Source organism: Ailuropoda melanoleuca, chromosome 7 (genome assembly GCF_002007445.2).
Source record: "Ailuropoda melanoleuca isolate Jingjing chromosome 7, ASM200744v2, whole genome shotgun sequence".
NCBI lineage: Eukaryota > Metazoa > Chordata > Mammalia > Carnivora > Ursidae > Ailuropoda > Ailuropoda melanoleuca.
Window position 1 is genome coordinate 101,451,497 of NC_048224.1, and position 23,193 is coordinate 101,474,689.

General features: G+C 34.2%; 1 pseudogene; it reads left to right on the forward strand.

The window, feature by feature from the left end:
* The window catches only part of LOC117802945, a 115,641-nt pseudogene extending 101,400 nt beyond the window's left edge, over nt 1-14,241 (forward strand).
* Nucleotides 14,242-23,193: the final 8,952 nt, after the last annotated feature.

A 23,193-nucleotide genomic window follows, 5' to 3' on the forward strand; every position in this document is an offset into this window, starting at 1 on the left:
GAGGAGAGAGAGAGAATCCCAAGGTGACTCTGCACTAAGTGCAGAGCCCGATCAGGGACTTGATCCGATGACCCATGAGATCAGTATCTGAGCTGAAACCAAGAACTGGAGACTCAACCAACTGAGCCACCCAGGTGCCCCCAGATTTCAAAACTTGATACAAAACTACTGTAATAAAAACAGTGTTTCACTGATGGTAAGAACAGACATATACACCATGGAATATAATTGAGATTCCAGAAATATCCATATTGTACACCTTAAACTTATACAATGTTATATGTAAATTACACCTTAATAAAAAAAAAAAAATAAACCAATGACCTAGAGACAAGAACTAAAACTATAAAACTCTTAGAAGAAAACAGAGGTAAATCCTCATGACATTGGATTTTGCAGCGGATTCTTCAGTATGTTATGAAAAGCAGGAGTAATAAAACAAAAAAATGCAAATAGAACTTCATCAAAATTAAAAAGTTGTGTGTATCTAAGGACCTCATCAAAAAAGTGAAAAGGCACACGACAGAATGGTAGAAAATATTTGCAAGTAATTTCCCTGTTAAGAGTTTAATATCCAGATTATATAAAGAAAACTCCTACAACTCAACAACAAAAGGGCCGGCTATTCAAATGCCACTGAATTGCACACTTCAGATTGGTTGAAATGGAAGATATTATGGTCTACGTATTTTACCACATAAACATCTTTTTTCAAAAATTGTTTAAATTCCTTTAGAGGGATATTATAGAATCAGATTTTAAATTGCTATGAAACGGATGTTTGTGTGGGCTCATATGATATTTTCTACAAGGTACAAAAGAGGGCAAAGAATGGATTTTCATTTAAATTTGTAAATTCAAGGATCAGACTGCTAATGCCATATTAAAATATTGGGACTACCCCTTACTAAGTGGACATAGTTTAGTTACTTATATTGTTGTTTTTTTCAGTTTCTTCATCTGCGAAATGCAGTTTTAAAAATGCCCATACAAGATTGTTTTGAGAATATAATACCAAAACATATGCATAACCTTTAGGAGAGTACATAGCAAGCTCAAAAATGTTAGCAATTTTGATATTTCCTGCATTTACACTAGAGGGTATTCTTAAGCTCTTGACAAAATATTCAGGATAACAAACCTACATTGGCTTTCAAGTAAAGAAATTTCTATTAATATGCCTATACATAAAAAGTTAAAAAATAGGAAATTTAGTTAATTATCTGATGGATTTCAGCCCCCTTATTTAACTGATAATGTAAAATCATATTAGGGCAAAAAAATTATCCCCCCCCAACGAAATTATCTCAAAATCCTCATAAACCTTCAGTCAATTTCACAAGTGTAAATAATTTCACCAGTGTAAATAATTTCAACTATATGAAGAATATGGAGCAAAACTAATAATGTATAAATATAAACATTACAGATTCATAAACCAATGAATTTATAATATACTTTGAGTTGCACCTAGCAAATTTTAATGTTAACACTCTATATTAATGTTAACACTCTATATTTTGAAATACATACCTACTAAAAATTATTACATCTTCAAGACAGCAGAAGTTTGAAAACCAAATATTGGTAGGCTCTTTTTTTTTTACATAGATTCATATAGTTTCTAGCGAGTTACCTCATCTGAACAAATGGCAGATGCAACCTCTGATACCTGAGCAATTTAACAACCTGCTGTGTCACAGATGCACAAATCCTAATACATGCAGAATATAATCTTGCCGAACACAGAGACTCACTGTTAAATGCTTTTTTCCTCTATAAGTTATATTTACATTTCTTTGCAGGTTCTTAAATGGCTGAAGGTTTACCCCCTGGGTATTACGTCAATTTATTTTTCGTCTATGTGTGCTACCAACTTCAGAATTCTTTTTTTTTTTTTGGAAAGTTTATTATTTCAGTCTTTAAAACCATAATATTTTCATAGAAAAGCAGTGTTTTCTGGGTAATGTACAATGTGGGTAATGTATTGGAGTTGTTTTTGCAGTTTCCAAAAAAGAGACAGATTCTGTGTAATTATGACCATAATATTGTAATTCTGATGTATTGCTGATGAAGAGATTTTTTAAAAAATTAGTAGTATATCAGTTTAATATTTATCAATCACTTTTCATACTCACAAATTATAATAACATTCACTCTCAGACATCTTATAAAACTTGCTAAAGAACATATAAAATATACTCCCTAATTTCAGACTATACTACAAACCTATAGTCATCAAAACAGTGTGCTGTTGTCATAAAAAATAGACATATAGATCAATGGAACAGAATAGAGTGCCGAAATAAATCCACACATATACGGTCAACTGGAGCTAAAAATATACAATGGGGAAAAGACAGTCTCTTCAATAAATGGTGTTGGGAAAACTGGACATCTGCATGCAAAAGAATGCATTTGGGCCAATATCTTACACCACATATAAAAATTAACTCAGAATGTATTAAAGACTTGAAAGGAAGACCTGAAACCATAAAATTCTTAGAATAAAAGAAAGGCAGCAAGCCTCCTTGGCATTGGTTGTAGCATTGAATTTTTACATCTGACTCCAAAAGCAAATACAATAAACCCAAAAAAAAAAAAAAAAAAAAAAAAAAAAAAAAAAAAAAAAAAAAAAAAAAAAAAAAGCAATATCAACCTAAAAAATCTTCTGCACAGTAAAGAAAACCATCAACAAAAATGAAAGGCAATTTACTAAATGGAAAAGAAATACTTGCAAATCATATATTGAATAAGGAGTTAATAACCAAAATATATGAAAAAGTCATACAACTCAATAGCAAAAAATGAAACAAATAAACAAACAAAATAAAATAAAATAATGAAATTTAAAAATGAGCAGAGGATCTCATAGACTGTTCCCCAAAAAGACACATAAATGATCAGTAGGCACAAGAAAAGATGCTTGGCATCACTAAATCATCAGAGAAATGCAAATTAAAATCACAATGAAATACCACCTCACACCTGTCCGAATGGCTAAAATTAACAACATAGGAAACAAGTGTTGGGGAAGTTGTGGAGAAAAGGATGCCCTTGTCCACTGTTGGTGGAAATGTGAATTGGTGCAGCCACTATGGAAAACAGTCTGGAGGTTCCTCAAAAAAAATTAAAAATGCACCTATCACATGATCCAGCAATTCTACTACTGAGTATTTATTTAAAGAAAATGAAAGTACTAATCTGAGAAGGTGTGTGCACCCTTATGTTTATTGCAGCATCATTTACAATAGCCGAGATAGGAAGACAACCTCAGTGTCCATCAATGGAAGAATGAATGAAGAGGATGTGGTATGTATATACAATGGAACACTACTCAGCCATAAAAAAGAATACAATCTTTCCATTTGCAACAACATGGATGGATTTTTAAGGGTATTATTCTATGTGAAATAAGTCAGACAGAGAAAGACAAATACAATATAATTTCACTTGAATGTGGAATTTAAAAAAACAAAACAAATAAACAAACCAAATAAAACCAAACAAAATCAAACTCATAGGTACAGAGAACAGATTGGTGGTTTTCAGAAGGGAAAAGGGGTTGCAGAGCGAGTGAAAAGGGTAGGGGGGTCAACTGTATGATGATGAATGGCCACTAGACTTATTGTGGTGATCACTTTGTAGTGTATGTGAATACCAAATTATTATGTTGTACACCTGAAATTACTGTAATGTTATAAATCAATTTTACCTGAATAATAAAAAAGAACATATGGAAATTCAGCATTATGTAAATAGAATTAGTTCTGGAAAAAAAAAGCCACTGTAAAATAGTTAAAACATTCACCTTAATTCCATAGTAGAATGGTTAAAAAAATATGCTTACAATTTTATCTAGAAGATGCATCTAAAATAATATAAATATTGAAAATTGCTTTATTTACCTTACTTAAAACAGAATTAGGTTATTTTAATGATGCATTAATTCTTTGAATACTTCAAGAATATGTTAAGCTCTTTTGTTTGTGTATCTGTATGAGTTGTAATTTTTGCCAAAACTTAATAGCACATTATACTGTGATTGTTTCAGAGAACAATCACAGAGAAGCCATTTTTGCCAAAATATTTTAGGGTTTCATCAATTTTCCCAAGGACTTCTCTCGGTTCTTTGATATTCAAATCATTCTTTTTTGAAGCACATATTCTATCATCATCCTTTCCAATATTTTTCTTCAATTTTTAACCAGTCTAACTCTGCTACAATCTCATTTGTCAAAGCCTTTCTTTGCTTGTGAGTCAAGTAATTCTAACTTTACTTTATTGGCTTTATGAAATCATGCAGTTTTTGCAAGATTGCAATTTCACTTTGCATTATACTCTATGGCTTTGTCAGATACATACCACATCCTAAAACTAAAAGGAAAAAGACTGAAAAAGATGTTGCTCAGTGTATTGGGAGAAATATTATTGGGAAGCAGAAGGGAATTTGAGGTGGAAACCAGTTTAATCAGTGGTATTAGTAAATAATGTCATGTTATGACAACTTTTGTTCTCTAACAAAATTGTAGATAATGACTACATGGGTACTAAAGAATTCCTATTTACTTGGAAATTTAAGAATTTTCACATCAGAGGGGCGCCTGGGTGGCTCAGTCATTAAGCATCTGCCTTCGGCTCAGGGCATGATCCCGACGTTCTGGGATCAAGCCCCATATCAGGCTTCTCTGCTGGGAGCCTGCTTCTTCCTCCCCCACTCCCCCTGCTAGTGTTTCCTCTCTCACTGGCTGTCTCTCTCTCTGTCAAATAAATAAATAAAATTTTTTAAAAAAAGAATTTTCACATCAGAGTTTGATTTTTCATATTTTTTTGGATGATAAAATCACCAACTACATTTAAAAGACCTTCGACTGTGTCTTACAATGGCTAGTGTGTAAGGCACCTTTGCTTGTCATGGAAATTTTGAAGATGTCTGTGAAGTCTAGCAGTTGAAACCCTAATCTAAAACATTTACACATTTAAACATTTATGTTTAATATTTCTGAAGAATGGTCAACCATCCTTTATTCGAATACCAATCCTCATGTGCTATTTATTACCCAAAGTATTAGGCCATTTTATTTTTAATTTTTCACTGCAGAAAATACACCCTCACATTTTTTTCCCCGTATTTGAAAAGCAGACTGCCCTGACCACATTCCTTTGTTGATTCTAGTTAAGAATTCTGCACCGATGCAGACTAATCAAATTTCCATTTTATAAGACAATATTTTAGATGCTTCTAGATAGTATAAAAAGCCTACAATCTGATGTTCTTTAGGTGTTGTCTCTTCCAGGCTCAAGTTTTCCAGCTCCTTGTATCATTCCTCATGACATCTTTATGCCCTATTGTTACAAGGTCTGGATTCAATTTGGTTGTAGATGTCCATCTTAAAATGAGGTATCCAGAACTAATCAAGTCTGTTAAGAGACATCCCTCACGGGTATAAAAGGCTTGGACTATTTTGTGATGGCTCTCTCAAAGAATGAAACATTCTTATTTTCTAAAGTTCCTGCTTGTGCTGCAACTGACAAGGGGTGATCTATTACAGCCCTCTCTTAAGGTGACTTATGCCTCATGTCATTTCTCTTACCTCAAATCCTACTTGAGAAAAAGGAGAGTGTCTTTTTTGAAATGACTACATCTTATCTCTACTGCCACGCTGTGTCTCTTTTTAATCGGTTTGTGTCTGTAAAGCACTGAGGTACGTTACACATATGTATTATGCAAGTGCACTTATAAAAAATTTTCCTAACAACATCTAATCATGAAGTAATGCTCGTGCTCCCTCCAATTTCATTATATGAAATTAAATTTGTAAGATTTTATATGATTTATATACCCTAAAAAGTTCTCTATTCCTAAGAGTAGATCACAATTTTCTCATATTTCCTAATTAAAATCTGATTTAAATGTTTTCTGGAAAAGAACAAGAGTAATAACACACATTCTCTTAATTTACAAATTATTTGATTTGCTGGATTGTTATTTGAGAATTTACATAGACGGCATGCTTCCAAACAATAAGAAGAGTATAGAAGGCAGGCAGTTATAACTGCAAAAAAATTCTGGTTACTGCAGTCAGCCCAGGAAACCCAATATCAATAAGCAAACAAAATACCTGAACTCACAGAATTTACATTGTAAAGGGGGAGAGAACAAAAAATTGTTTTAATTTGTAATAAATATTATAAAAAATATAAAATATTAACAGAAATGGAAAATAATCAACTAGCAGCCCCTTTAATAAGATACTCAAACATTTTTTCACTAGGAAACAATTCAACTGAAATCTGAACAATGACAAACACCTAGTCCAAGAAAGAGGCAGGATACACATTCTAGAAATAAAAGAGAACATTTATAAAACTATCTAATCTTCCTTATGAGAAGTTACCATTAGAAGACATTGAGATAGCTTCAAATTTCTGTGGAGAAGAAATCTAACAAAATGGAACTCTAGACTTAGAAAAGTTGTGATTCAAGATTGAGACAAACTAAAAATATGTTTACGTGAACTAAATGGGAAGGTTTACCACTCAAGGATACTGGAAAAATAATTATACCTGTTCTCAGGAACAAGGTGAAATACTGAGTATACAAATAGACAATGGCCAGACCATTTATGAGAATGGAACTCTGACCCACAAATTCTGCAGCAACCATTTCAGGAAACCAAATGACAACTTCTGAAGCGATTTTTCCAGAATGGTCAAGACCTAGTCACCAGCTACTAACTTGCTGGTATTTTACCTCTACTTCTAACAAAGTACAAAAGAGATAAACCCACTTCCACCTAGTCTTCTTCCAGCTTCCCCCTGCCAACTATTTCCAAAGAGAGCACACTCGAAGTCTTCCTTTTTTTTTTTCATTATTAAGTTTGTCCACTTTCCTGCTTGAGTCTCTGCCAAAGCAAATTGTTGTAGTTGACTCACTTCCTATGGTAACCTCTGACGAAATAGTGCCTGCTTGTCTCAATTGTATGATTCTAGTTTATTTTCAGCAAAGAAATAGGAAAGTTAACACAGACCGATGTTAAAGGATGAAAGAAGGAAGAGTCAACAGAGACTGGTAACGACCTAGACAAAGTAAATAGGTGTTTCTAATAGAACAACAATCCAAATAATTATATTAACTAAGAGGATTTAGAAAAAAAGGCAGAACTAGAATTCAAGATGGTAATAATATCAATGGCTTAATGAGGTAAACCACCCAAATGTCTTCATATTATTCTGGTAGAAGGGTAATATTTACACCATATTAAATCAAGTGTATGTTTGAACAATTTAAAAATTGATATTCACAGCTTATGAGTCATTTGAGAAAAAAAAGGAGTAGAAAGTAAGAAAATTTAAACAATCCAATCAAGAGCAGAAAAGGGTATAGGTACAGATAGAGATTTATCAGAATCCTAGAAATATGTGAGAAGGCAAAGAGCTGAGGTTGTGAGTCTTACTTTTTTTGTTTTTCCTTCTCCTCTAAAGAATTTGATATTTCTGTTTGCACATCTGTCACGATTGCCATGGAAGTTAGTACTCTTCCTTCTCACCACTGATGACCGTGTCAGCTTATTTTTTGCAACACGCATCCTTCATTTACAAGTAGATTTCATTTGAGCTTGACATGCACATGTGAGAGAGAACAGTTACTACAATGTCCATTAATACATGGATGAGAGTCCTAAGCTGTATCTAATATAAGGAAATCTTGTAAATATTTAAGTAACACAAATGCTTATTAGTAGACTACCTCCTTCTAGTTCTCCGGTAGATCTTAATACACCATCTAGCATTCTTTTCAGCATTCCAGTTGCCCCCAGGTTGACTGTCAATGAATCATGTGCTTTATTCTTAAAACAAAGAAGACTAAGGGCAAGAAATCTTCAGTATACTAAAAACTCAAAGAACAGTCTCTGTATTGAACAGGAAGTGGCATTTTAACATTATGATTCAATTAGAAAAACTTCATATTAGCATTATGAAAGTCAGTAGAGACAGTGTTGCCAGGGACACCCACCAGCATGTTAATCAGACATGATATGATTGTCCCAAGCACTTCTTGCCCCTGTTGAACTTGATCCTTTGCCCAGATGGGATTTAAAGAAAAGAATGCTGGAATAAGCACTACAAACCTTGCAAACTGCAAAGTGGATAATTCAATCTTGAGATAAACTCTCAAAGTAATATTCTTTCGTAGACAGGTGATGGGAATATTTCCATAGTTTACACATATTTTAAAGTGTAATTTTATTCTCTGAACTTATCAATGTTCTTCTTACCTCAAATATGTATTTTGCTTTGTTTTTAACCAAAAAACATGTATTTTGTTGTGTTTGACCTGTTTTTATCTGTACCTATTTCATTGAGAGGTTTATGATACTTAAAATACTGTATTTGAAATAAGTTAATTCCAAATTAATTTTTTTAAAAATTATTTACCTCTTTGCCCTCAAAATTATTGTGAAGTTTAAACTTTCAAATTCAGTAGTCTGGCTACCAATTTTATTATTTTTTTCTGGGGTATTTTTTGACATGCAATATTATGTAGTTTCAGGTGTACAGCTAGTGATTTGGCATTTGTGTACATTGTGACATGGTCATGGCAATAAGTATAGTTGCAATCTGTCACCTTGTAGTTAATACAATATTATTGACTGCATTTTCCATCCTATGCCTTATACATCATGACTTATTTGTTTTATAAGTGGGAGTTTGGAATTCTTAATCCCCTTCACCGATATTGCCACCCCCCACAACCCATTCCCCTTTGGTAACCATATCTGTTTTCTGTATCTATGAACGTAGGATTTGTTTCATCTGTTTTGTTTTTTAGATTTCACATATTGGTGAAATCATATGGTGTTTGTCTTTCTCTGTCTGACTAATTTCATTTAGCATAATGTCCTCAAGATCCATCCATGTCCTTGCAAGTGGCAAGATTCACTCCTTTTTATGGTTAAGTAGTATTCCATCTTCTTGTGTATATGTCACATCTTCTTTATCCATTTATCCATCACTGGACACTTAGGCTGTTTCCCTACCTTGTTATTGTACATAATCTACAATGAACAAAGGGGTGCATTAGCTTTTCAAATAAGCGTTTTTGTTTTCTTTGGGTAAATACTCAGTAGTGGAATTGCTGGCTTATATGGTACCTCTATCTTTACTCTTTTGAAGAACTTCCAGACTGCTTTCCATAGTGGCTGCACCAATTTACATTTCCTCTAATGGTGTACATGGGCTCCCTTATCACCACATCCTCTCCAACACTTGTTTTTTGCCTTTTTCTAGTAGCCATTCTGACCCGTGTAAGGTGATATCACACTGTGGTTTTGATTTGCATTTTCCTAAAGATTAGTGATACCGAGCATCTTTTCATGTGCCTGTTGGCCATTTGTGTGTCTTCTTTGGAAAAATATCTATTAGATCTTCTGGCATTTTTTACATTGCACTTTTTTTGTTGTTGTTGAGTTGTATAAATTCTTCACATATTTTAGATAGAACTCAGTTAAGGCCTCTATATAAAATGCTTAAGATTCCGGAGGCTGGTGCGGCCTCGTAAGTCAGTTCCCCTTGCTAATTAAACCTGCTGCCTTCCACTTGGAGAGAGGTCTGCCTCTGGACTGTCCCTGCCCCTCCTTCCCATAAAGGGCTTGGTTTCAGCTTATCCTAGGAAGCTCCTGAAGAGGTTGGAAATCAATAGCAGGGGCATAGTAAACAGTAATGAAGAAGATAAATTTAGGCTCTACCTTTATGGATGTATGCTATGATTTCAAAAAAATCTAAAGCGTCATTGTTTTTATCTACTTTAATAAGATTGTACTATTAAATAAATTTCATCCATCTCATTCAGTAACCATGAGAAATAAATGCATACCCACTTTTTGAGCACTCAGTTATTATAAATCATATATGAATGTAATATCTTTCTAAAGTGAATAAATATAAAACCCATATTTGCCTCCTGCTTTTGGAAATTTTATACTGTATCAGATTCATACACAGCCATCTGGATGCATAATTCATTTCTTTACATAAATTTCTAATTTTTTTTCTCAAAGTATGAGGAAAGATTCACAATTTTATTAGCTAGACAATACTCTTCATTTACTCTATTGCAAAATGATTTTATCCTTGGGATTCCAAAGTTTATTGGTCCACAGTTATATGATCAGAAATACGTATATGTATATATGAGTAGCTGCCTTAATTTTTTATGGACAATATGACATGTAATATTGAATAATATTAACAATAAACATTTATATGAAAGTTTTATACATGCTAGTTTTCCATTGGCTATTAATCCTTCACAATTCTCCAATTTTATTATAGGTTTTACAAGAAATACTTTTAAAGCACAGAAATATGTAATTAAAAATTTCCACAAATATTACAAATTATTTTTGTTCTAAGCCTTCCACCAAATGGGAGTTGGTTAAAAGAAGCAAAAGGCAAAGAGATGATCCTTATTGTAGTATAGGGATGATAAATATGAAGCTTAAAAATTATTTTAAACTTATAATTGTGCCACATATACTTCTAAGCCTCATATCAAACTCTGTGCTCTATGGAGATATATGTATGGGTTTGGTTTTAACAGAGACAATTATTTAGATGCAGTCAGTGTTACCACCCATATTGCAAGTAAATAAAGCAAAGAAACTTTCACTCTACGTCTTAACTTTATATTTTAAGAAGGAATAAAATAGGGGCACCTGGGTGGCTCAGTCTGTTAAGCACCTGCCTTCAGCTGAGTTCATGATCTCGGGGTCCTGGAATCGAGCCCCATGTTGGGGTCCCTGCTCAGCAAGGTGTCTGCTTCTCCCTGCCCCTGCTCTTGTGCTCTTTCTCTTCTTCTCAAATAAATAAAATCTGTTTAAAAATTTTTAAAAAGAAGGAATAAAATAGCTATATTCACAACTATTTTCACAATGATAAATATTTCTGACTTCACAATAAGCAGAACTTTGGGAATATGTCATGAGCTGATCAGTTATAACTTGTCTTTTATAAAACTTGACAATTAGGATATTAATATATTGATGAAGGTAATGTAAATGACTTAATTTCTTCCAGAGAGTCACTTGCTTTTTGTTAAAATACCTGTTTAGATAGAACAGTGGTCATTTTTTTTATTTTGTATTTTTTTTTTAAGATTTTATTTTTAAGTAATCTCTACACCCCACAGGGGGCTCAAACTTAACAACTTCGAGGCTGAGAATCACATGTTCTACTAACTGTGCCAGTTAGGCACCTCTGTGGTCAATTTGTTTTTTTTAATTAAAAGAAATTTGGAAGCTAAGGGTTCATCATTTGTTGATAAAGCTTTCCCTTTTCCTTTTGAAATTTTTAATTGGTTACAACAGCACCTCTTAAATTTATTAACCAATGTCTTTAATTTTTTTAAATATCTTTGCCTACTATTTTTCTAATTGTCTACTTTAGATTTTTTCCACAATTAAGAAAAATGTACTTACCCTGTTAAGAAAACTGGGGGAGTATCCCTAATAGAACATAACAAAGAAAGCTCAGCTCTTTTCATATAATACCTATTGCCCCCCATGTAGATAAACTCACAAAACAGTTTGTGCTAAAGAACAAAGACCAGTATTTCTGTAACAATCTGAGTTCTTCTAATGTTTACTAGATATGGACAGATGTGACATTATTTCCTTGCATAAAGGTCTTTCCCTCTTCCTGGGTCAATCTTCAGCATTCCTTGGCTAGTAGCTACCTAACCTCACCTTTGACTTCCTCGTCCCATGGTATTCCCCTTGTGAGTCTGTCTTCACGTAGTCTTCTTGTAATGAGATACCAGTCATATTGTAGTAAGGGTCCACCTTACTCAAAGATAAAGTTACCTTAAGGAATTACATCTATCCTTTTCCAAATAAGGTCACATTCTGATGTACTACAGGTTAGGACTTTGACATAAATTTTTTTAAGATAAAATTCAACCTATCAAAGACAGAGCTCACTTAATGCAGGTGAAGAATGGATCATGTCAGGTAGAAAGGAAATATTAATAATAAGTAAAAGAATTATAATTATAAGCCTACTAATCAGTCTAGGTCATAATATATGGATGAGCTTGGCAGCAAAATTGCCTTAATGTGGAGCCTTAATACGGGATTCCTCCTAAAGGGAAACCGAGTCTGCAAAGGCCTGAGAGTCTTTGAAGGTAGGAGGCAGACGGTACAGACGATAAAGAGAGGAAACATGCAGATCCTGTTCCACAGGATTTATGGTGGTGAAGGTTGAAAAGGGCACCGAAAAAAATGCAGCTAACTGATGGTAATAACCACAAAATGTGATAAGTGTCACCAGGAATGACTATAAAGATTAAAAAGGCTCATACTCTTTCACTTTGCCTCATTATTCAAGAAATTGAGTATGCCCCATGGAGTCCCGCTTTTCAAACTGTTTGGTCACAAGCTACATTGGCATTTCCTAGAAGTTTGCTTGAACCCTGCTCAGCTTTGTAAGATCTCCCTGGGGTCCATATGTAACATTTAACTTTGAGAAGTATGACTTTATGGTTTTGAGGTAGAGATATAAGAATTCCAGTTTCTATACTGCTACAAATTTGTTGTTTTAACTGAAATGTATGTTTCTGCATCTGTGAAAGGGTCATGGGAACTGGTTGTTAGCTTTGGGATATTCAAATTTTGTAACTCCTCACATAACAAGTTCTCCTCCAAGCTTTCAACTTCATGCCAAAAAATAATTGTCCAAAGCATGTAATAAGATGTACTTCTTGGCTAACCAGCGCAAGATGTTTTCCTTGGAAAAAAAGTTGGGCTTTTTAATTTGGTTTATTGTATTAGGGAAATACAAAAGTTTAGATAGCATTTTCACTGAACAGAATAGGTGAGCCTCTGAAAAGGTATTACTTATTTGAATTATCGATGATTTGTACTTTTTACCAATAGTTATGCCACTGTCTATTGTTCCCTAAAATAAGAGAGTTTCTAGATATATAGCTCAACTGTAATCAGGCATTCAGTCATAGAGATAAGAAGATTATATTTTAAGTGGTATTATGAATATTCCAGAAGTTAGTAAGAAAGCCAAAGTTTAGACCTGAATTTAAGCCCAAANCAAATTGTAAGTTAAAAAAAAAAAAAAAAAAAAAAAAAGTGGATCATTTAGGACAGAATCCAAATGTTTATTGCTAATACAATATAACAGACAAAAACACACAGGAAAGTATCTATCTGTCTGTCTGTCTATCTTTGATTTTTATTCATCAAATTGCAAATAAAAATAGTCTTCCTTAGAACCGTCTGAAAGATTTCATGTGCTGTGACATTGATTCTATTAGGAAAGTAAGCCCCCAGTCAATTACATAAGCAGACACAACAGTTCTCTGTCCACAGTCTAGTGGTACATTTTGTACCATGTCTTTGTGAGAAGCCTGATCAGTTATAATTTTATAAGGTTTACCAATGATTGGACCTGCATAATCTGGATTTAGAGACTAGGAGTAACACTTAGGATGATAAAGTTCCTGGTACTTATCTTCAGCAATGATGGAAAATTATCAGTTGGTGTGTTTATAAGCACAAGAGGGCTATCTTAAAATGATTTTACATCAATTATGAAATAAATTCCATTTAGTTTAATAAATGTTGATATTATACACGGAACTGGTCACTTCCTTGTATTAGAGTCAAGAAACAGACTAGAGAGAATCCTTAGTTCCATATGTATTTACTGAAATTATAACCTTAAAACTACTGAAGCAACCTGAATTACACTGCACAGAGTTCATAAACAGAATACCTTTAAATTTGTGTTTCCTAGTCTCTTTCTCACAATTCAGAAACATCTTGAGACACAGGATTTCCCACATCACTCATGTACTTGGCTGATACCTACAGCAAAAATACTGCTAAAAATGAGTGGGTGGAAGAAGTATTATAAATATTATAGAACTTCAGCAATGTGACGTGAGGGGAAAATCATATGTATATATCTTTTCACTTCAGTGCTACCTGAAAGATTTTTCCTATCTTACTCAAAAGATCTTTTTTCCCATAGCTCCTTTTGTTTTCCTCAAAAACAGCATTTCTCAAATTTCAAGCTGCTTACATATCACCTGGGACCTTGCTGAAATGGAGACCTGGATTTGGTGGATCTGCTGGGGTGAGCCTGCTGTTCTGCATTTCTAACAAGCTCCTAGGTGATGCCAAGGCTGCCGAACCATGGGCCACACTTGGAGCCGCAAAGCTCTAAGGGAGCGTCTCTCCCAAATTTGCCGTTAAGACAACCGACTAAAAGCTTTCGTCTGGAGATCTCATTGGGGAATCGAGTCAAAAATTTGTTACATGGTCTTTACACATGGGATAAACAGACAGATGTGAAGGATAAAGTGTAATAGAGTAAGAAAAGAACTTTTTCTAATCAGACAACTCAAATTTGTTGTAGTTTCCAACACTGAACTCATGTGACATTGAAAAAAATAGTTTAGCATTTTTAGGTTTGCTTTCATGTAAAATTGGGATTATCATCCCATCTAGAGGTTCCTCAAAACATTAAAAATAGAGCTACCATGTGATCTAGCAAACTCACTTCTGGGTATATATCCAAAGAAAATGAAAACAGAATCTATAATAGACATCTGCACTCCCATGTTCATTGCATTATTCTCAATAGCCAAGATATGGAAACAATCTGTATGTCTAACAGTGGATAAAATGGATAAGGAAGATGTAGTGTGTGTGTGTGTGTGTGTGTGTGTGTGTATAATAGAAGTTCAGAATGTTCTATATATACATATACACTGACATTACACAATGGAATATTATTTATCCAAGAGAAAGAAGGAAATCCTGTCATTTGTGATAACATGGATGGACAACTGGGAGCATTTTTTGAAGTGAGGTAAATCAGACAGTCGAAGACAGATACTGCATTGCCAGGAATGGCCAGCAATCCCTGTACCAATGGGTGAAAGATGACTCCAAACTTGGCCCTAAAAGAGGAGAAGGGCAAGGCGTTCAACCCTAAAAGACGAAGACCCTTTGCTCTTCTTTGCTCCTGCTTTTATTTGTCATTCAAGATAATCACAAATACTTTATCACAGCTCCTCAAGCATGTGATGTGTGACACGGGATCTCACTAAACTGGGAGGATCTGTTTAAGGGGAAGATACGATGTGCTAATTTGGGCGTGTTCTACAAGTTCTGCTAAACATAGCCTACTGGACAATGCCTACATCTCTTAGATCACAGGGGGGCTGTTTGGGCTAGGAAAGGTTCTGGGAAGGCAACTCCCCACGGCTTACCAACGGCAGAGTGGTCACGCAGGCCTCAGGATTCTTCGAAAGCCAACGCCCTTGTCTGAAACCTTCCCTGGCCTTCGCGGCCTCTGTGTTATATTTTAGCAAGCCAGGTATTATGGCTGATTTCATGCTCTCCATTAAGCCCAGCACTGAATGATCTCACTACCTTTTTGGAATCCCAAAAAGCTGAACTCCTAGAAACCGACAGTAGAATGGTGGTTACCAGGGCCTGGAGAGCAAGGGAACTTGGGAGATGTTGGTCAAAGAGAAGAAAATTGAAGTTAGAAGAAGAAGCTCTGGGGATAAACAGTACTTGATTATATACGGTGAAGTTGTGATGACGGTAGATCTGAAACGTTCTCACCACAGAGAAGAATGATAGTTGTGCGATGTGTGGTGTCGGCAAATGCGAGGGGATAATCCTATCCCAGGATATAAGTGTATCAAATCAACACGTTGTACACCTTAAACTCACATAATGTTATATGTCAATTATATCTCAATAAAAAAATAAAGTTCTAAGATTTGAATAGGATGATCTACGTGAAAGTGCTTCTTCAATGATAAAGGGCTATATAAGCAGATTAGAATCCTGTCTGCACCTGCCGCTCTTCAGCCCTCCCCCGCCCCGCATCAGTGCCACAGGCCGTGTCCTTCCTTTTTTGAGCTGTGAAAACTGCTTAGGAAACTGTCACTCAGCAGCTGCAAAGACTGCCAGCACTGAACCAATTTGATAGAAGGATCCAAGAAGGGAGAGGACAGAAGATTTTCTTTCCTCTGCAGTTCTAGTTATAAAGCCTGGATATAAAAGGAGAGAATCATTGTGGTATGGCATATGAATTTTAAGATGCTTTCATTGGGTTCATTCATATTCTAGAGTGGTGTCCTCAAGAGTTTTTACCACCTTAGAAAGTAAAAAATATATATTGTCTTTCTTTTTAAAAAAAATATTAAAAGGAATATGTCATCTTTACAAAGATGGGTTATTAGAGTCATTGATCATGTAACTACATAGATAAGATTCGGGACCTATTCGCAGCTAGCTACAAACCAACCAGCAACTTCACGTTTGATATATAGATGAAGTGAAATTGCTTTAGAACTAATGCAGAATTTATTTGTAGGGCACAATTTATTAGTATGCATGAAGATGAATTAGAACCTGCAAGCTATATTAAATTTAATGCATGAGAAAGGGAAGTAATGAATTACTTGAAAATCATTTTAAAGCATCATCGCTAATGCCGCTGCTAAACCGTAGTAGTGCTAACTGCAGAGACAAATATTGTTCAACCTGCCAGAGGCCCCAAGCTGTGTTTTACACAAGTCCTGAAAGAATATAAGCAAAGGCACTTGACTCTCAGCTTCATGTATAAACACAGCATGAAAGTATATGCACTGTATCTGCAAAAATAAATAATAAATAAATAAATAAATAAAATAAAGGCTTTTAGTAATTCAAGATTCCCATAACAGAATTCTTATGCTAATGGTTAAAACAAAAGTTGCTTTTAATTTTCAGAGGGTTGGAACATGGAATTGATTAACTTCATATTTCTGATGGATGAAAGAAAATGTAATAAATGACAAGATGAGCCTGAACCTGCGCTCACCCGGCTTTATTCAGCGTTGGTGCTCAGTTAGATGACTTCACTGTCTGGAACTAGAATATTGCACTGGCTAAGCCTTTTAGTGGGCACTAAATCTAGTGGCATAAAAGTGAAGCTAAATAGTATTTACAGGTCTTTTTCATACAAAGTGCAAACGAGCATTCCATTTATAATCCTGTAATAACACTTTGTAATCTGCATACCAATGCAGTGCAAATAACACATTTACTTTAGAAATGAGCATAATTAGATTATATAGATCATAGTTGAATTAGATGGAGTGACCTTTTGTTAGCATTCTCTGATAACTCAAGAAAATTTTACTACTTGGCTGCCTTTTCTCTTTTAATCTAAATGATCAGTTTTTGGCATGAGCCTTTAAAATCTTCAGAATCTTTCAGTTTGGTTTCTAGGAAGATTTTCTTTCCCCAGCAGGAGGGAGTTGTAGGGTTGAACACGGAAAGTTGGAGTAGATGCTCTCTTACATACACTTGAGATGAGGAGGAGAAACATATAAAGTACAAAATGAAGGGTGATATAAAATGATTCATAATTGGCGTTTAGTATGGTTTTTGTAATTACATTTTAATTAATATTTTTGAGGATGTGCTTTACTTTTTATGCATAATTTAAATCAAATTGATATATTACAGAGTTCAAGCCTAGTTCTCCCCTTAATAATACATCAGAAATTTTGCATCAGACAATTAAATGTCTTCTAGTCATTTATTCACTAAAATAGCTTTGTGTACCTACTATGGGTCTCAGATGTGAGGATAAGTTATGTTATGTTGACGGCATGTTTGTTTCAAAGAATTTTCCTCCTGGAATGCAAATGGCAATCAAAGATAAGGGACAGACAGCGATGATAACAGCAACATAAACCAATCAGTTATTCACAAAATAAATCTCAGCTCCTTCTGATTAAAGAAATACAAGTGTATTAAAAACCGCTTATAACTTTAACGTATTTCTGCTCTCACTTTTAGGTCCCCCCAATAAGCACAGATCCACATAAAGGAGGCATGCGTTTCTGCATGTATGTCACTGATGGGGACTCTTGTCCCCTCCAGGTCATGGAGGGTTAAATTCGCAGCATGCATCTAACCCTCCCTCCATTCTTCCACCTGGGAAATTAAAAAACTTCCCTGGTTTTTGAATAAAAACCAGGTAAAACAACCCAAAAGTAAAACAACACAAAGACAGATTGGGAGACTACCCTCAAGAAAATTGAGTTTTTCAGCTCTACTTCCACGGGGAAAAACTTGTTTCAAGGTCTTTGCTCAGAAATCAATCTCATGAGAGCAAAAGAAACTCATTTGGTTAGATCATCTTTATAGAACTGTAAGAAAGATCACAAGTCTCTAATAAATACGAACATTTACCTAATTAAAAAAAAACCAGCTGGAATATGGGCTTCTTTAGAGTTCTAAATCACAAAACACATAATAGATGTGTACAAATGTGTGTGTCTCTATATGCTGATAAATACATGAAACAAAACACAACATTCTCATAGTTTGTCTTCTGTCCTTTTCCTCACCCCCGCCCCCGCCGTTTGATCCCTGCTGTCCATTCAAACTTAAAGATACACTGTGAATTTCCCTTGACACCATCCTAGCCAGAGCAACCCTAAAAGGTCTTTTACGGGAACTCCCCCTTCCATTCTTGTAATGTTCAATTAATTCTTTGCACTTCAGCCAGAGCAATGTTTTTTTTAAAAATATCCTCTTTTTACTTTAACTCTCCAGTGTATTTCCATTGCCCTGATAGGAAAATGCCATGTTTAATCACAGCCATATAGTCATATGTAACAACTGTTTCCCAACTCTGCAAACAAAAGATTTCATCTCCTACACACTACTCTTGTCTAGACACACAGGTCTCTTTTCTGTTCTCTGAGCACAAACTTTTCTCTTCCTCTAGGTGTTTGCATTATTTACACCCACTAACTGAAAAGTCACTTCTCTACAGCTGGGTTTTTGGGTTCTTCAGATCTCAGCAGAACTGTCACCTCACGGAGACTGTTTTGTACCTCCTTACTAAAAGCGGCTTTTCCCAGTTCAGTGTTTATCCTATCATTTGGATTTTTGTTATTCTTTCGTAACACTTGTCCCAGTCTCTAATAATCGTATCTATTGTCTTGCTTATAGTCTGTTTCTTGCAATGGTATAAGCAGATGAGAAGGCTCCTTGACTTCCTAGTTCACCTTTTCATGTTTGTACCTGCCGAGTACCTGCTACCCGGTAGGCAGGCCGCTGAGTGCAGGGTAAGTGCGCTGCCCATGCTGGTGGCAAAGGGGTGGGGAGTAGGATCTAGGCTGGGGTGCTTATGGATCCATTTGGCTTCTGCTTAGGAGTACAATGCGATATACACAGAAGACACTTTCTGCTGAATGTGTTTATTTTATATCTTGTGGCTGTAATAAAATTGCAGAAAAGATTTGTGTGGTTCATGAGTTTTTTTAATATTTGAAATTTTAAAAGATTGTATGGATTATTTTGTCCCTAGCATCTGCATCCCTTCACCCTTCTAATTCTTTGAGTCCTATTCTGGAACTTTCCCTCTTTTTCAATTGTATCTATTGATTGTAACTTATCTCTAGTCCTATATCCTTCATCCTTATCTTTCTGCATTGCTAAACTCGAATTTACCCGTGCTTATGACTCCATCTATTACATTTATATTGAAAACCACTTGTCCAATTTTGATCTTTTACGTGCAAGACCGTAACCTGACACTTGAATGTGGCATGATTTAGATAATGGACTTTTATCTCAGTCTTGCAAGATTAAAAAAAAAAAAAAGATCAACTTTTCTTCTTTAAATTTCTTTTTCTTTACAGATTTCCTCTTTCTTTTATTGATATGTGTGAGACTAGAAATCTTGGACTCATCTTCAAATCAATATTCTTTATTTTTATCCCTTTTTGCTTTGTTTGCCCTTAGTATTTCCTTCACAATCTTTCTTGGACTTATCCTTTGTATTTCTTTTCCCATGGCCCTCACTTTAATCCCTTAAATAACTATAAATATTTTCTATCCAGCTCACTGGTTCCAGATTCCTTTCACTATCCACCACTGCCAGATTATAGTTTTAAAAGACATTTTTCATCATGTTTACTCCCACACAAGAACCCAGAGTAGTTTACAGTAATCTATGCTAAAATAATGCGCGTGCGTGCGCACACACGCACACACCTCTCTCTCTCTCCCAAATCAAACTTCTAAACCCTTTTGATAAATTTGATTTTTCTTTTTAACTATTTTATTTTCTTAGCAACGTGAAACATATTCTCCTTACTATTATTCAGCATGTTAGCACCTAAACTTCAAATTCTAGAGCTGAATTCCAATATTGTCATTCATTCTCCTTCTACTCCATGATTAGCTTTTTCTCTTTGATTTCAAACTCCCTTATATCTTGTATCATGAATATTATTACTTGAATATGTATGTCTTTATATGTATTTACTTTTTATATTCCTGATCATGCTTATCGAAGAAAAACATTTTAAATGTCCTCAGAGATTAAAGTTGAAATGTGGTTTATACTTCTAAATGCAGGTAGCAAAATAAAACTTAGTTAATTTTAATAGGAATGCTAATATGAAAATAAGCATGTGGACATACTACATTTAACAATTCTTACATAGGTACACTGACATTAGCATTCCTCCAAGTCAAGAGTGATAGACTTTTAAAAGCACCTTGAGACACTTACTCATCTTTTTACATAAGGAGATGCTTAAAATTTTTCCATGAATTAAAAACAGGATATAATGAAAATGTTTTAAAATGTCTTTACATTTTAGAATTCATCACCTTTATATATATTTAAAGCTCTAAAATAAATGTTTCCTAATTATTCTTAGGAATATAGTATAGCAATTTTAATAACTTTACACTGGTGGGAAAATGAAGACTATCAATAAATCCTATAATTCTACATTGAATTCATTTTATACCTAAGACTGTTAAAATGTCTTTGATTCTGCGGTACGATTTTGAAATACTTCATTTTCATAAACCTGCCCAAGACAGCAGAGACAAATAGTTTATAAAATGTTCATAGTTAGGAATGCTGCTTTCTCTTCATTTTGACACATCTAGGACATGCAATTATTCATAAAGGTCACTTTCTAAAGAAGAAAAAGAACAATGACCAAAGGCAGCATTTAGGTTTCAAATAGACTATGACAATTTAATCAATGACAAACTCCCAATGTCAAGAACCATCTTATTTCTAGGTAGACAGAGAATGACATTTCATCAGAACTAAGTACAATTGCCCACATTAAAAACTAGCTAAAAAAAAAAAAAATTACAAGGAACACTGAGAGCAAGATTTAGAGAAAAAAAAAGAGGGGAGAGATACCAAGTTATTTTAAGTTTCAAATGTGAATACAACTTTCCTTACTGGTATTTTCAAAAACATCTTATTATGAATTAAATTATGCATATAATCTTAAAGACACATAAAATTCAAACCTTGAGAAAATATGACTTATCACCTTGCCCTCCACAGAACTCACACCTTTCAAATTTGTACTGCAATTATTTGAGAAATTAAATATGGTAAGAATGCCCTTTCACTTGATTTTTCCCCCAAAGTCAAAAAGATGTCCTAAACCATGTAGGAAATACATTTCAAATTGTTTTGAAATTTAGTTTAAGAATACCTTTCTAGAAATATTCTGAGATGCCAACTTTTATATTTGTTTTTAAAATAATATTACTCAACATTATCAATCAATAGTTATAACCACTTCAACTATGAACATCTAGTCTATAATTGGTATTAGTATATACCTAGGAGACTGCCATATTTGAAAAGATTTCAACTCTCTAAACTTGATTTTTTTCCTTAAAATAAATATAGCAATAATTTAATACACATGGGGCTTTGAGATGATTCAGTAACACTGTGTATATAAGCCCTGGCAATGTTTTAGACATATATTTTGCAATAAATATTTTTAATGAGTTACTTATTATTCTGTGCTTATTTCCCATTCTGCAAAATTTGTATCCTCATTTCTATGAGATACCCGTGGCTCTTTCAGTGAAATACTAAAACCGGGAGGCATTGTGATAAAATATTCACATAACTTTTGCTCACACACTTGCAAAACAATATTTTAGGAGAGAAGGAGAAGAATACAATGAACCTGATTTCCACTGGAAATAGTCAACCATCATGTGATAGCAGATGCAAACCGGTGGTATGGATTGTCTTTCTGAAACAGGTAGTATAGTATTAGAGAGTGGAAAGTTATAGAATAAAAAGAGGTTGATTTTATATGTTTCTGTGAGCTGAAATACCTGGATCAATTTGGCTAAATCATAAAATTTTCATTTCATATTTAAAATGAAAAGAGTATGTTCTAGGTAATCGTGATCGGATGAACAGCATACTCTCTCCAGACTACTGCTATTAGATATGCATACATATCAAAGTCTACAGAATTAAGAGGGGAGGTTAAATTAACTGTGAAACTTATGGTTTATACAGCTGAACTAGTTTACACTGCAAATAGCTGCAAGAATATCTGAGGGAAAAAAAAATAGCTGTTAAGAAGGGAAGTTCTATATTTTTTTTTTTTTTACAAAAAGAAAGATTACTCTTTGTTCATTGGAGATGAAAAAAAAGAGAGTGAAAACAGTTGAAAAAATAGATTAAGCGGAATAATACTCAAGCTTCAAGGGTGTTATATGTCAGTTTTGCAACTTTACTAACTTCATCATGTTCTTCCACATTTAAATGTCCAAGATCTTTTTTTTCCCACCCACTCACCTGACCGTTCTAAGTCTCTTCCTGTTGATCTCCTCTTCCTGCACTCTACCATCCCTCACTTGAAAGTATCCTGAGATTGCTGAATATGAAATTGGGAGTGACGACTTCGCATTTTACAAAAGGCTCTCGGTAAGCTAATTTCCTCCAAATAAACTTCAAACCTACATAGCTACAAATGTTTATTTCGTGTGCATATATACAGAAAGGAAGATACCTGTTTAATATGATCACCATAGAAAGTAAATCTAAATAATTAAGGAAGTAGAGTAAATAGGTATTTATTTTTGTAATTTTGTGGAATATGTAGATAAGGGGCATATATTTTAGAAAAAATTCTACTTGTTAGTTATATTCACTAATACACCTTAACGAATAATTACTACAGTTCACCTTACTTTGTGTTCTGTGTCTAGAGCTGTGGCTTTGGTGTGGGTACTATGAGGTAAAATCTGTGAATTCTGTCTCAAGTCCCTTACAAGTGTTGAGGTAGCTTTATTT